The sequence below is a fragment of the Cupressus sempervirens genome, chromosome 1 (genome assembly GCF_028749045.1).
Source record: "Cupressus sempervirens isolate cs-2001-9-10 chromosome 1, ASM2874904v1, whole genome shotgun sequence".
In the NCBI taxonomy this organism is placed as follows: Eukaryota; Viridiplantae; Streptophyta; class Pinopsida; order Cupressales; family Cupressaceae; genus Cupressus; species Cupressus sempervirens.
Genome location: NC_143118.1, coordinates 857,798,016 through 857,810,261, shown reverse-complemented (window position 1 = coordinate 857,810,261; position 12,246 = coordinate 857,798,016). Strand labels below are relative to the sequence as shown.

Here is a 12,246-nt window from a genome sequence, read left to right as displayed (position 1 = left end):
ACGTTACTGTTATGATAGTGTTCTTACATCGATCAGACTTTAGTAGAATCAAGCCTCCAATAATCATTATTGATTACTCCCTTGTTATCTACCAGATGCCCCTTTCTTCTTTACAAATTTCCTTCGTTCTATTCATTATGTGCACTACAACTAATATCAGTCAAGTTTTCTTAGAGTTAGCATAGAATGATTTGAGAATTCCTTTTGGTGTATCTAAATGACTAAACTTCATCATTTCCTTAAATGCGAGAAAAATGTCTTTGAACTATTTGTATTTGGTTGCAAGTGATGACTAGGATGATTATTCGTAGTCTTCTCTTATGTGTCATCACTAATATACATTCTCATAGTTCCACACTTGTCATCTATATATCTCAATTATTTATAATATCTATAATTTACAGGTCCTTCCACGTCATATATTTCTTAAAAAGATTTGACAAAGGGTCTCCTTTTGTTGAATATTCTCTTGCTGGGATGTCTTTTCTATTAAATACTCAATCCTCAATCCATTTTCAAAAGGTCTGGCAACATTGAAATGCATTTGAATAGTCACGTTGTCCAAGTAATCTTTCATGGTAATTTTGCATGTTTTATTTCACTATCTAAAATGAAACTTGTGATATTATGATATCCTTCAGAATATATTTTAATCGCCTTGTTTATTCATTCAATATTAATTATATATCATAGTTTAATAATTTCAAGTATATTCTCCTAATAAACGCTACATGTATGCTGATACATAGATTGGTGGTTTACTCTATTCTTTGACTATGGTGTGACTCTCTATAAACTGCATCTTTCCTCCTTCCATAGTCTTGTTTGGGATGATTGATACAAAGGTTGTAAGAGATAAATTCGGTCCTTTTCAATCCACTGGTTAAATATGTCTATTTTCCAGTGGGTTATGAGAGCAACATAACCTCTCAATTGAGTTTCAGTTCTTTTTTATTTCAATCAAAGGCTTCCATTCCTTTGGGCCTTTTGAAAGTGTCATTCCCTTCCAAAAGGGGAGCTTCTGGGTGCTTTCTCTCCATGGAGAAGATATGAATCTTCACCCAATATCTGTAATTTAATGAGCTCTCAGCAAATTCTCTACCTGATTCTCCATATCACTATCCTGAATAAAGAGGCATAGGTCAAGATTTGTGTACCATATTTGACTACAACATCTCTTATTCCTCATCATGTTTTCTCGATGGTGTGACACGAACATCTATTATGTGCCTAGATATATATGGTAGTTTTCTAAAGCTTATCAAAAACTTTTGCCCCCTCTCACATCAAAGATTTTAGTTGATTCACATGGTCAACATCATCCAAAGCAATAAGCACATGAAGGGATTTTATATACCTAGATTTTCCTTCATCATTGGCCATTACAAATGCAGAAAAATATCATAACTAGGCTCTAATGTATTGGATTACATACGTTCCAACTGAGGATGTAACCTTTGTTTTGCTACTTTACAAGATATATTCTTTGTCTCTGAATTCCTTGTGTGTATGAATACTGACACACCCCTTCAAATACTTGTCTCATTATTGACATATCTTCAAATAATCATATACCAATGTCTTTGACTCTCATCTCATCGTACATTTCCATTAAAAGTTTGATTAGTTCAAACATTTGGATAGTTCAAACATTTGGATAAAATGAACAAATGATTAGCTAGTGATTATCTTTGATAGTGGGCTGAATATTTTGCAACCATATTGATGAACTATAATGATATTATTAAGCATCTTGAAAACTTGTTATGAAGATGGTCACTCTCATTGTGCCAACTCCAAGTGCAATATGTATTAATTACCACAGTTATGTTGTAGTCTTGATCAAGAACAATCTCAATGCTCTCAAAATGGTGTAATTGGCTATTGTTGACTATATGCTATGTATTATTGTGTTGGAGAACTGTTCATTTATTGTTATGATAGCAAACTATGCAGTCACTGCAATTGTAAATATATGTATGGGAGTATTGTACTATTAAAATTTCATTGTCAGAAAATTCATCATTAATGTATATTACTTGTATTTGTTTGTTCACATACCATGTTAAAGTAATTGAGATCATTTCTGCAAATTTACTTTCATTTCCATTGTAAATGATGATTTCTAAATGCAAATTTGGATCTCATATATGTATAATATGAGAGGAGGAGACATGTCTCTGAAGCGGGAGCATCTTGACCCTTCATACATTATGATGAATTGCATAATATTGTAATATTTAAATCATTTAGATTTCATACAACCATGTTGAAGAAATGGTTAAAATGCTTAACTTTGCATTGTGATGTATTAAAAAGTAGAAAAAAAAAATACATTTTCATTGTAATGGGAGTGCTTCAAAAAGCATTGAAAAATGTACAAGGGTTAAAAGATTGTGTTGGGTTGGTTAAAAAGGTGGTTGGGAAGTTGTAAACCACCAAAGCCACTTTAAAATCATTGTATTGGTCATTCCAAATAGAGAGGGGTGAATGAGAACAAAAAAAAGTCATTTTGAAGCAATTGGTTTTCAAGAATTTGCCATTTTGATTGGTTTTAACTATTTTAATGCTGGTTCCAGGTCTTGTACAGCCATGTACAGCCTAGAACCCTTGTATTTTCTATATATTTGAAGAGTAGGATGAATAATATTCTCTCTCCTTTTGTTTTGGAACAATTTTATTAATTTTTGAAGAAGTTATGCTAGTTTTGGTAAAAGTAGTCATTTGCAGATTTGGGAATGCCCAGCTATAGTTAGATTTATATGTTTGGTATAGGTATATTTGGATGAAACAGAAGTTCTAGTTATATTAATTTGAAATATATATGAATCAGCTTTTATTTCCAATTTGTTTGAGTCATTTTCATTCAGATATGTGTCAGTTATGGTCATTTTAATGAAGACTGGTTTTTAAAAATTTGTTTTGAAGTTATAGGCAATGATTGGTGCTTGTAGAACAATTTATGAATTGGAAAATTTAATAGCTTATATATTCAGAAGCCAAACTCATATAAGGTTTCTTGAAAAAAAATTTGGTTTTATTTGGAGTTTTTTAGAGAAAGTTATTAGGCTCCCAAGGAAGGGTTACTGGTTTTACTTCTGATTTATGACAGAGAAAATGGGTCTACATGATGAGACTGTAACGTCTAATGGATTTATTTATTTTGGCTCATCTTTTGATATGTTTTATAATTTCTAATTTAGAACAAATAATCCAAAGGGTTTTTCAAGAAAATGTAAGGATTGAAAGTTATGATTAATGTACTCGGGTATAGCAGTCAGACCATGTGAATGGCAAAGTATTGTAAACCAATGTTGGAAAGAGTTTTGTTTTGCCTCATGAGATGTCTAAAAATGGAATTTATTTCATGGATTTTTAAAAGATACTCACTGGACCCAAAATTTGGTTTACTCCATTGCTTCGTGTTACATCAGATTGGTATCAGAGACAGTGAAAGGTCTGGTGTTTTTGTGGGTAGAGATAATTGGTGGTATGTGGATCCATCATAGCTGCAAGAAGGATGCATTTGCAATTGTGCATGTGAAGATCTCAAGCTGGGATCTTGGTATTGTCTTGATTAGAGATACGTCTGGAGTAGGATGTTGAGAGCAACCACTGAGCAAGAGTGGGAAGTGCATCACTGGACCGAGTCTACTGTTGGGTAAGATGACAATAAGGTGGTATGAAGCAGCATAAAGCATGATGGCTAGCAGCCAATATTTACTCCATTGATGGGAGTCATTTGAAAAAGATAGACTATGTAGAAGAAGCATGGACCTAGTGATAAAGATAAGGAAGTGAAAGATTTGATTGCAGAACTCTCCACTACACATTTCCATGGGACATGGAAATCTTTTAAGTCTAGGAGTATGATGCGAGGAGCATCTTGACCCTTCATACATTATGATGAATTGCATAATATTGTAATATTTAAGTCATTTAGATTTCATATAACCATGTTGAAGAAATGGTTAAAATGCTTAACTTTGCATTGTGATGTATTAAAAAGTAGAAAAAAAAATACATTTTCATTGTAATGGGAGTGCTTCAAAAAGCATTGAAAAATGTACAAGGGTTAAAAGATTGTGTTGGGTTGGTTAAAAAGGTGGTTGGGAAGTTGTAAACCACCAAAGCCACTTTAAAATCATTTTATTGGTCATTCCAAATAGAGAGGGGTGAATGAGAACAAAAAAAAGTCATTTTGAAGCAATTGGTTTTCAAGAATTTGCCTTTTTGATTGGTTTTAACTTTTTTAGTGCTGGTTCCAGGTCTTGTACGGCCATGTACAGCCTGGAACCCTTTTATTTTTTATATATTTGAAGATTAGGATGAATAATATTCTCTCTCCTTTTGTTTTGGAACAATTTTATTAACGTTTGAAGAAGTTATGCTAGTTTTGGTAAAAGTGGTCATTTGCAGATTTGGGAATGCCCAGCTACAGTCAGATTTATATGTTTGGTATAGGAATATTTGGATGAAAAAAAAGTTCTAGTTATATTAATTGGAAAGATATATGAATCAGCTTTTATTTCCAATTTTTTTGAGTCATTTTCATTCAGATATGTGTCAGGTATGGTAATTTAAATGAAGACTGGTTTTTAAAGATTTGTTTTGAAGTTACAGGCAATGATTGGTGCTTGTAGAACAATTTATGAATTGGAAAATTTAATAGATTATATATTTAGAAGAAAAACTCATATAAGGTTTCTTGAAAAAAAAATTGGTTTTATTTGGAGTTTTTTAGAGAAAGTTATTAGGCTCCCAAGGAAGGGTTACTAGTTTTACTTCTGATTTATGACAGAGAAAATGGGTCTACATGCAGAGACTATAACGTCTAATGGATTTAGTTATTTTGGCTCATCTTTTGATATGTTTTAGAATTTCTAATTTAGAACAAATAATCCAAAGGTTTTTGCAAGAAAATGTAAGGATTGAAAGTTATGATTAATGTACTTGGGTATAGCAGTCAGACCATGTGAATGGCAAAGTATTGTAAACCAATGTTGGAAAGAGTTTTGTTTTGCCTCATGAGATGTCTAAAAATGGAATTTATTTCATGGATTTTTAAAGGATACTCATATATCCCAACATGTGGTTTATTACATTGATGCTATTTACATCAGTCTCTATAGTTAATCACCATGTTATAAATAACTATATGCATATAACTCATCTTTAACATATATATATATATATATATATATATATATATATATATATATATATATATATATATATATATATATATATATATATATATATATATATATATATATATATATATATATATATATATATATATATATATATATATATATATATATATATATTAATACATTAACCATATATGTGATATAATATAATATTATTCTATTATTATATATAATGCATAATGTATATAATACATATTACATATATATTATATATATAAGAATCAACAATAACTGTTTATCTAAAACATAAACACAGATCAGATAAGCATCATTTTACTTCTACTGATGCTAAAAAATTAACACTTACAGCTCAATTCCAACACAAGAACCAATTTTCACATCACACATTATGAAAATCCATAACCTTAAGCCTTTTTATACAATTTTTTTTTTTGCTTACATAATTAGGGCTGGAATAATAGAAAAATAGTAGCCTATGCCTTTTACAATATAAGTTCATTTTTGGCTTCGGGGGCATTAGCTTAGAAAACCTCGAGTGAAGCATTGCCCCTCAACCCCATACTATACTACAACAGGGAGCGCACCTAGGGCACTACCCCAGGACTCTGCAGGGGTGCTGCCCCTTGACCCCATCTTGGGGGTGCTATCCTTAAACCCCCATAGAAATAATTTGGAGGGAAATTGCATCAAATAAACCTCTAAGTTTGATTAGGCTCCATATCACAATAATCTCTAACTTGGAGACAGATCAGACTCCACAATAATAACCTCCTACTTAAAGATTGATCATAGCCCTACTAAACCTATAGCTCCCACTGGAATATCAAATCACCCTAGACATTGTTGTTCTTTTATTCTGTTCAATCTAGAAGACCAATTAAAGTTGAAGAGGAATTAAACTTCTCCCTTACTACTACCTTAGTAAACATATACATTGGATTGTCATCTATATGTATCTTATCTAGCTTTAACTATCCATCATCCAAAATTGACCGAATAAAATGGTACTGCAATTGAATGTGTTTTGTCTTTGAATGTAGATCTGAATTCTTTACAAGATGAATGGCACTCTGGCTATCTATCAAAAAATAATTATCCCTCTGTGGGTGTTCCAATTCTTCCATGAAGAACTAAAGCCATATCATCTCCTTGGTTGCCTCTGTAGTAGCAACATACTCTATCTCTATAGTGGATAAAGCATTAACCTTCTATAACCTAGAAACCCAACTCATTGCTGCTCTACCAATAGTAAATATATAACTTGTAGTATTCTACCTAGTATCAATGTCCCCTACCAAATCTAAGTCAACGTAGCCTTGTAAATCAGTAGTAGAGCCCTCAAAATGTAAACACTTACTAGATGTTCCTCTCAAATATTTGAGAATCCATTTAACTACATTCCAATGCTCAAGCCCTGGATGACTCGAATACCTACTGACAACTCCCACTACATCTGCAATATCTGGCCTTGTACATACTATAGCATACATCAAGCTTCCTACAGCTAAAGCATAAGGTACCTTAGACATCTTATCTTCCTCTTCTTGTGTCTTGCGACACATCTCCTTAGTCAACTTCAAATGACCAAGTAAAGGTGTGTTGACAACTTTAGCATTCTCCATAGAGAAACGTTGCAACACCTTTGCAATCTAATCAGCCTGAGATAATGTCAATTTCTTATTCTTCCTATCTCTCCAAATCATCATACCAAGGATTTGTTTTTCTGCCCCAAAATCCCTCATAGCAAATGCATGTGCAATCTCTCAATCCTCTCGATTGAGACCTCTTACTCTTTGACTTTCCTCTCGATTTCCAACAATTTTTATAATTATTTCCTTTCTCAATCATTTTTCCTCTTCTTTGTGCATTCAAAGCACTTCCTGATGTAGATCCACCTGAGCTTTTCCTACGAGTTTCCTCACTCAAAACAACACCAATCACATCATCATATTTTAGAGTATTAGATCCAAAATTGGAATTACTTACAACCATTACCAAGCCATTTCAACTTTCAGGCAAAGAACACAAAATCAAGAGAGCCCTAATTTCTTCATCAAAATTGATCCCTTGCCATAAGACTTTTTATACAAGTTTTTTGTCACTTATAAAATTAGTGCTAGAATAATAGAAAAATAGGCCTTTTACAATATAAGGTCATTTTTGGCTTTGAGGGTGCTACCCTCAAAAACCCTCGGGGGGGGCGTTGCCCCTCAACCCCACCCTATACTACAACAAGGAGCGCACCTAGGGTGCTACCCCCAAACCCTCGTAGAAATAATCTAGAGGGAAAATGTGTCAAATAAACCTCTGAGTCTGATTAAGCTCCACACCACAACAATAAGTAAATAGAAAAAAGATAAGGGTTTGGCTCTGACAATATACAAGATTATATTATCACACTAAAAGAATGGGTAAAATATATAACGGATCTATCCTTATAGAAGGAGATCAAAAACCTAAAAGGGAAACCCTAAGAGGTAAAAGCATTTAATAATTAATATATTTATTAAATGAGACTAATTGAAGTGCATGAAAGTGAAATCTTAAGATGAGAGTAAAGCTAATTTAGTTAATGTAATGTAATTAACACTTTACTCTAACACCCCCCCCAAAAAAAAAAGATGAGCAAGAATGAAGCTACAAACAATGTAAGAAAGAAAACAAAGGAATGGTCCAATGCTGAATTAAAACTTAGGTCCTAATAATATGGCTTGATGAAGTACCCAATCACAACCAAATCTTTGAAAAGAGGAAAAATAGTGAAAACCACATGGGGGAAAATCTACTTCAAACAGAGATGAAAATAAAGTACAAATGATATGTCTAAACAAAATCTCTCAAAACCATACTTACAATGAAACCACCCTATGATAGAGGTTTGAGACTCGGTAGCCCCCCCAGAATGGTAGAACTCATGTGTCAATGATTAGACCAATGTGTCTCTAATCTAGAAGAAACAAAGGCAATGGACAAGGAAGATGAACCCCCAGAATGCAAGGTGAAGCTGGAAGGCCTAGTTGATGCTCAAAGGAGAATGCATGAGAATCCTATAATGTAATTTCTAATGGAGGTTAGATAATAGGTGTGTTGAATCTATCATCTAAGAGGAGATTAATGTCCTCTAACAATGATTTCTAATTAATGGTTTATCGCGCTAGTCAATCACAATTCCTCGGAGGCTCGACTACACTTGTTGTTGCTAAATGAGCATCAAAATTTGTGATGGTTGATGTGTTAGTTGCACGTCTAACATCAACAAATATTGTAATGCCCACACTAGAGACATCAAAATAGAACTGATGAAAAATATTTAATTGGGTTTGTGTTGACATCTTGTCACTAGAAAACTAACACACATTCCAATGTGTGTGTCGTTGCATGTATAACATCCACGACGGACACTATTTTGATTTTTTGTTGGTTGTTTGATAACATATGTCAAATTTTCTATTAGAAATTATCCATATTATGTCTAAATTTTGATAACCTATAAACGATTCTTTTGAGGAATAAAGTAGGGGGGTAACAAAACCACAATCCATATCCATGAAAAGAAGGCATAACTTAAAAATTTATTTTCCAACACACATTTGTATTTATGTTAGATGTGGATAGGTTTTTTAAATTATAAACCATTTTTGGATGTCAAAATTTGAATTTTATAAGTGAGGGCATGTGTCCAACAATATAGAAAAATGAAACAACTAATAGACTAGAAGATTGCTAATTAAAACAACTATGAACACTCTTTTTAATAAACCACTAAGAATTTTTGACCACCAATCATTTTTAGAATATCCTCAACATATACAACCTTTACCTCTGCATATAATATTTTCTTAGAGAAGGTAAATGAATAAGTGATGAACTCACAGATTTGTTGAAGCATTGCTGGGAGCTTTTCCCAACCATGTAGTAGTGATGATTTTGTAAGATTTGGATATATCACTAGTACATTTGTGGTTGGGTCATCTCCCAACAACATTGTGGAAAATTGTGTGCTCTTTTCTTGTGCATATAACTTCTCTAATCAACTCTTACATACAAGTGAAGGGTGTATACAATGAAGATTTTCAAAAACATTGTTGGTGATCAGAACTTCTTGGTTGTTTTTAAATAAAGGGGTTCTTATCTATTTTGAATATAAGTCTTTTGGTCATTTAGCTATTTCAATCTACTTTCTTGTTGAGGTCATGACCTCACCTATCAGAGTCAAAATTCTAATGTTAATTGACAATATATAACTTTAAAAACCTTTATACATCTCTAACAAACATGCAAACATGTGTTGTAAATTATGCTTTTAATCTCCACTTGTTGTCCATGCTTGTGGATTGATGTTTCAACTATCCCTAATTTTCTTCCTCAAAAGTACCATGTGTGTCTGTGTGTGATAGTGGAAGAAAAATAACCTTAGCAAGATCATTATTGACCTTTGATATTGAACTAGGGAAGCTTCCTACATTTCCTAAAACTAAGAGATTGATGCAATAAACGTCTAAAATTAGCATTCATCTTCAATGGCCAATGTATATGGCATAAAAAGGTAATATAGAAAAATGGGAAGTAGAAAATGGTAATCAAGGAAACATATACATGCAGTGCCTTAAAAAATGAATGATAGCTGCCAAAGAAATTACTACTTCCTAGAGGTTGTGTTACAAGACCCTATAGTCAATAAGCATCCTCCATAAACTATCTTTCTTAAGCACAATAACAATAAGAAAAAAAAATGAGCATAACTTTGAAAAAATAGCGAGATCCATTAAAACATCATTTATCATGGAATTTCTCATGAATTTTATGGAATTTTTTACTCCATATACTACACACTATAGAACATTATGCTCATTCATCTTTGATGGCCAATGTAGATGGTATAAAAAAAGGCAATGTAGAAAAAAATAGGTCTTATAAAATGATAACCTCACATTTTAATATATACCAAAGTGTGAGTTATCTTAAGAATAAGTTTACATTCTCCAATGTTAAAGCTACCTTATACATAATTCAATTCAAAGGCATTAAAGTAGTAATTTGAAATGTAATTATTAAACCAACTAAAATAAACACAAACATATTTATTTAATGGTATACAAATGTACTCAACCACAATTTTAAAATCTTTTAGAAGGTACAAAATGAAAGAAATTACCTAAGATTGAATTCATATGATAGGGTTATTCATTTTATTTATTGATAGTAGAAGGTAAATTATGTTGTTTTATGAATTGGTTTTGTTTAATGAATTGGATGAGAATGTGAAGTGTATGAAAATTATAGTTACAACTTACAAGTAATAAATTTTCATACCTTTGATTCCTAGGTGCACAAATAATGGATGTAAATAGTTATTGACAATAATGTCTATTTCCTTAGTGAGCATATCAAGCACATCCTCTTCTATTCCAAGATCATCCTGAGTCATGTCACCTTTTATGGGAACCAAGTGTTGTAGCATGAATTTCTCATACCCATCACATTTTTTCTACAACTTGAATATCTCTACACTCATAATTTAACAAGACAAGAATACAAGGCATTTTGATAAGACAAACAAATTTCTCTCCATGCAAATTTTGATGTACTAAAACTCAATATAACAAAGAAATAGTTGTAGTACTTATAAATAAGATGCAAAAAAACTTAGCTATACTTACTTCACTATTGAACCTATTGAGGGTAGAGGAAGAATCCTGAGCTCCAATTAGAAGAAAGAGATTTCCCACATCTAGTTGCATCCTCAAAATGCATTCTATCAACACTGCAATAGGAAATGGAGTGCTTTTAATGGAAAATAAATAAATTTAGTAGATTATATCATTAAAGTATAAAGATGGAGTGTCATATACCTTTAGAAACAATCCATGTTTCTCTTGTGATAAGGAAGTTCTTACCCTATTGATTTATGATAGTGTCATTCATATACAAGAATAATTAATTTAATGCAAATCTACACATATATGAATGTGTGTATATCAGTGCATTGTTTGAACTGATACAAATACACTCACATACGTGTTGTTGTTATATTTTGTCATTATGATCCTTTACATTAAGTAGATCTAAAGACATATTAAGGACTTGTAAATTAACTAATCATACCCAATTAGAATTGGGTCTCTTAAAGAGAGATTATGAATTATTTAAGATCCCATTCTATAAGACAGTTTTTTTTGTATGACCTTCTAGAACTCTTTCTCATCGGCACCAGGCTTGCACGGCGTATTGGTAAGAAAAGAACCAAGGGCTCTTACTAATTAAGACGCTTGCTTATTCAAATTAGGGTTATTTACTCACAAATTGTAGTTTTAAGTGCTATCATACCTTCGTTATTCCTCAGTAGCTCAGTGGTAGAGCGGTCGGTTGTTAACCGATTGGTCGTAGGTTCAAATCCTATTTGAGGAGAGCTCTTTTTTTTCTTTTTTCTTTTTTCTTCAAGCACTTGGTTCCATAATTATAAGTAAGGTCCACCATAAAAAGAGTTCAAAATTTGCCCAATTTAGCTGAATTGGAGTAAACCTCTCTTCGCTCCGACACATTCTTTTTTTCAACTATTAATTAGAACTTCATTGATAATTTTAGCAATGTTACCAACATCTTTGTGTAGATTGGGAATAATCTAAAACCCAGGGTTAGCCCGCTCATTTATTTCAAATTATGAGTGAGCTATATTCATCAATTGAGAGAATTGATTTCGATCAAGAGAAGGTCCTTGGCCTTTTCATCTTTATACCTTATGCAGACTGTATAACCTTTGAATCATGGGCTAGTTGATAGGATATGTGAAATCTTATTCGATCTGCTCGAGGATTTGAAATGAATTATCAGGAAGTGGTAAAGTATGAAAATGGACTTCATATTAGCGATCGTAGTCTTTCGTTTTTAAGCAAGCATTTCAATCAATTATTTCATAATCTTTCATTTCTTTTTTATCTATCTCTATATTGTTCTATGTAAACGTAAATGAGTTGATGAAATAACTGAATTTTAACAATCTATAAAAAATATTATTTAGGGAACGATATTTCCGAAAGACCCGCATTATTAAATAGTTCCAATAATTCCATGT

At 32.1% G+C, this 12,246-nt stretch overlaps 1 non-coding gene across 1 annotated transcript; it reads left to right on the top strand.

The window, feature by feature from the left end:
- Positions 1-11,510: 11,510 nt before the first annotated feature.
- On the top strand, positions 11,511-11,582 carry TRNAN-GUU (transfer RNA asparagine (anticodon GUU)). Its single transcript has one exon. It is a non-coding gene; the product is annotated as a tRNA-Asn (tRNA).
- The last annotated feature ends 664 nt before the right edge of the window (positions 11,583-12,246 follow it).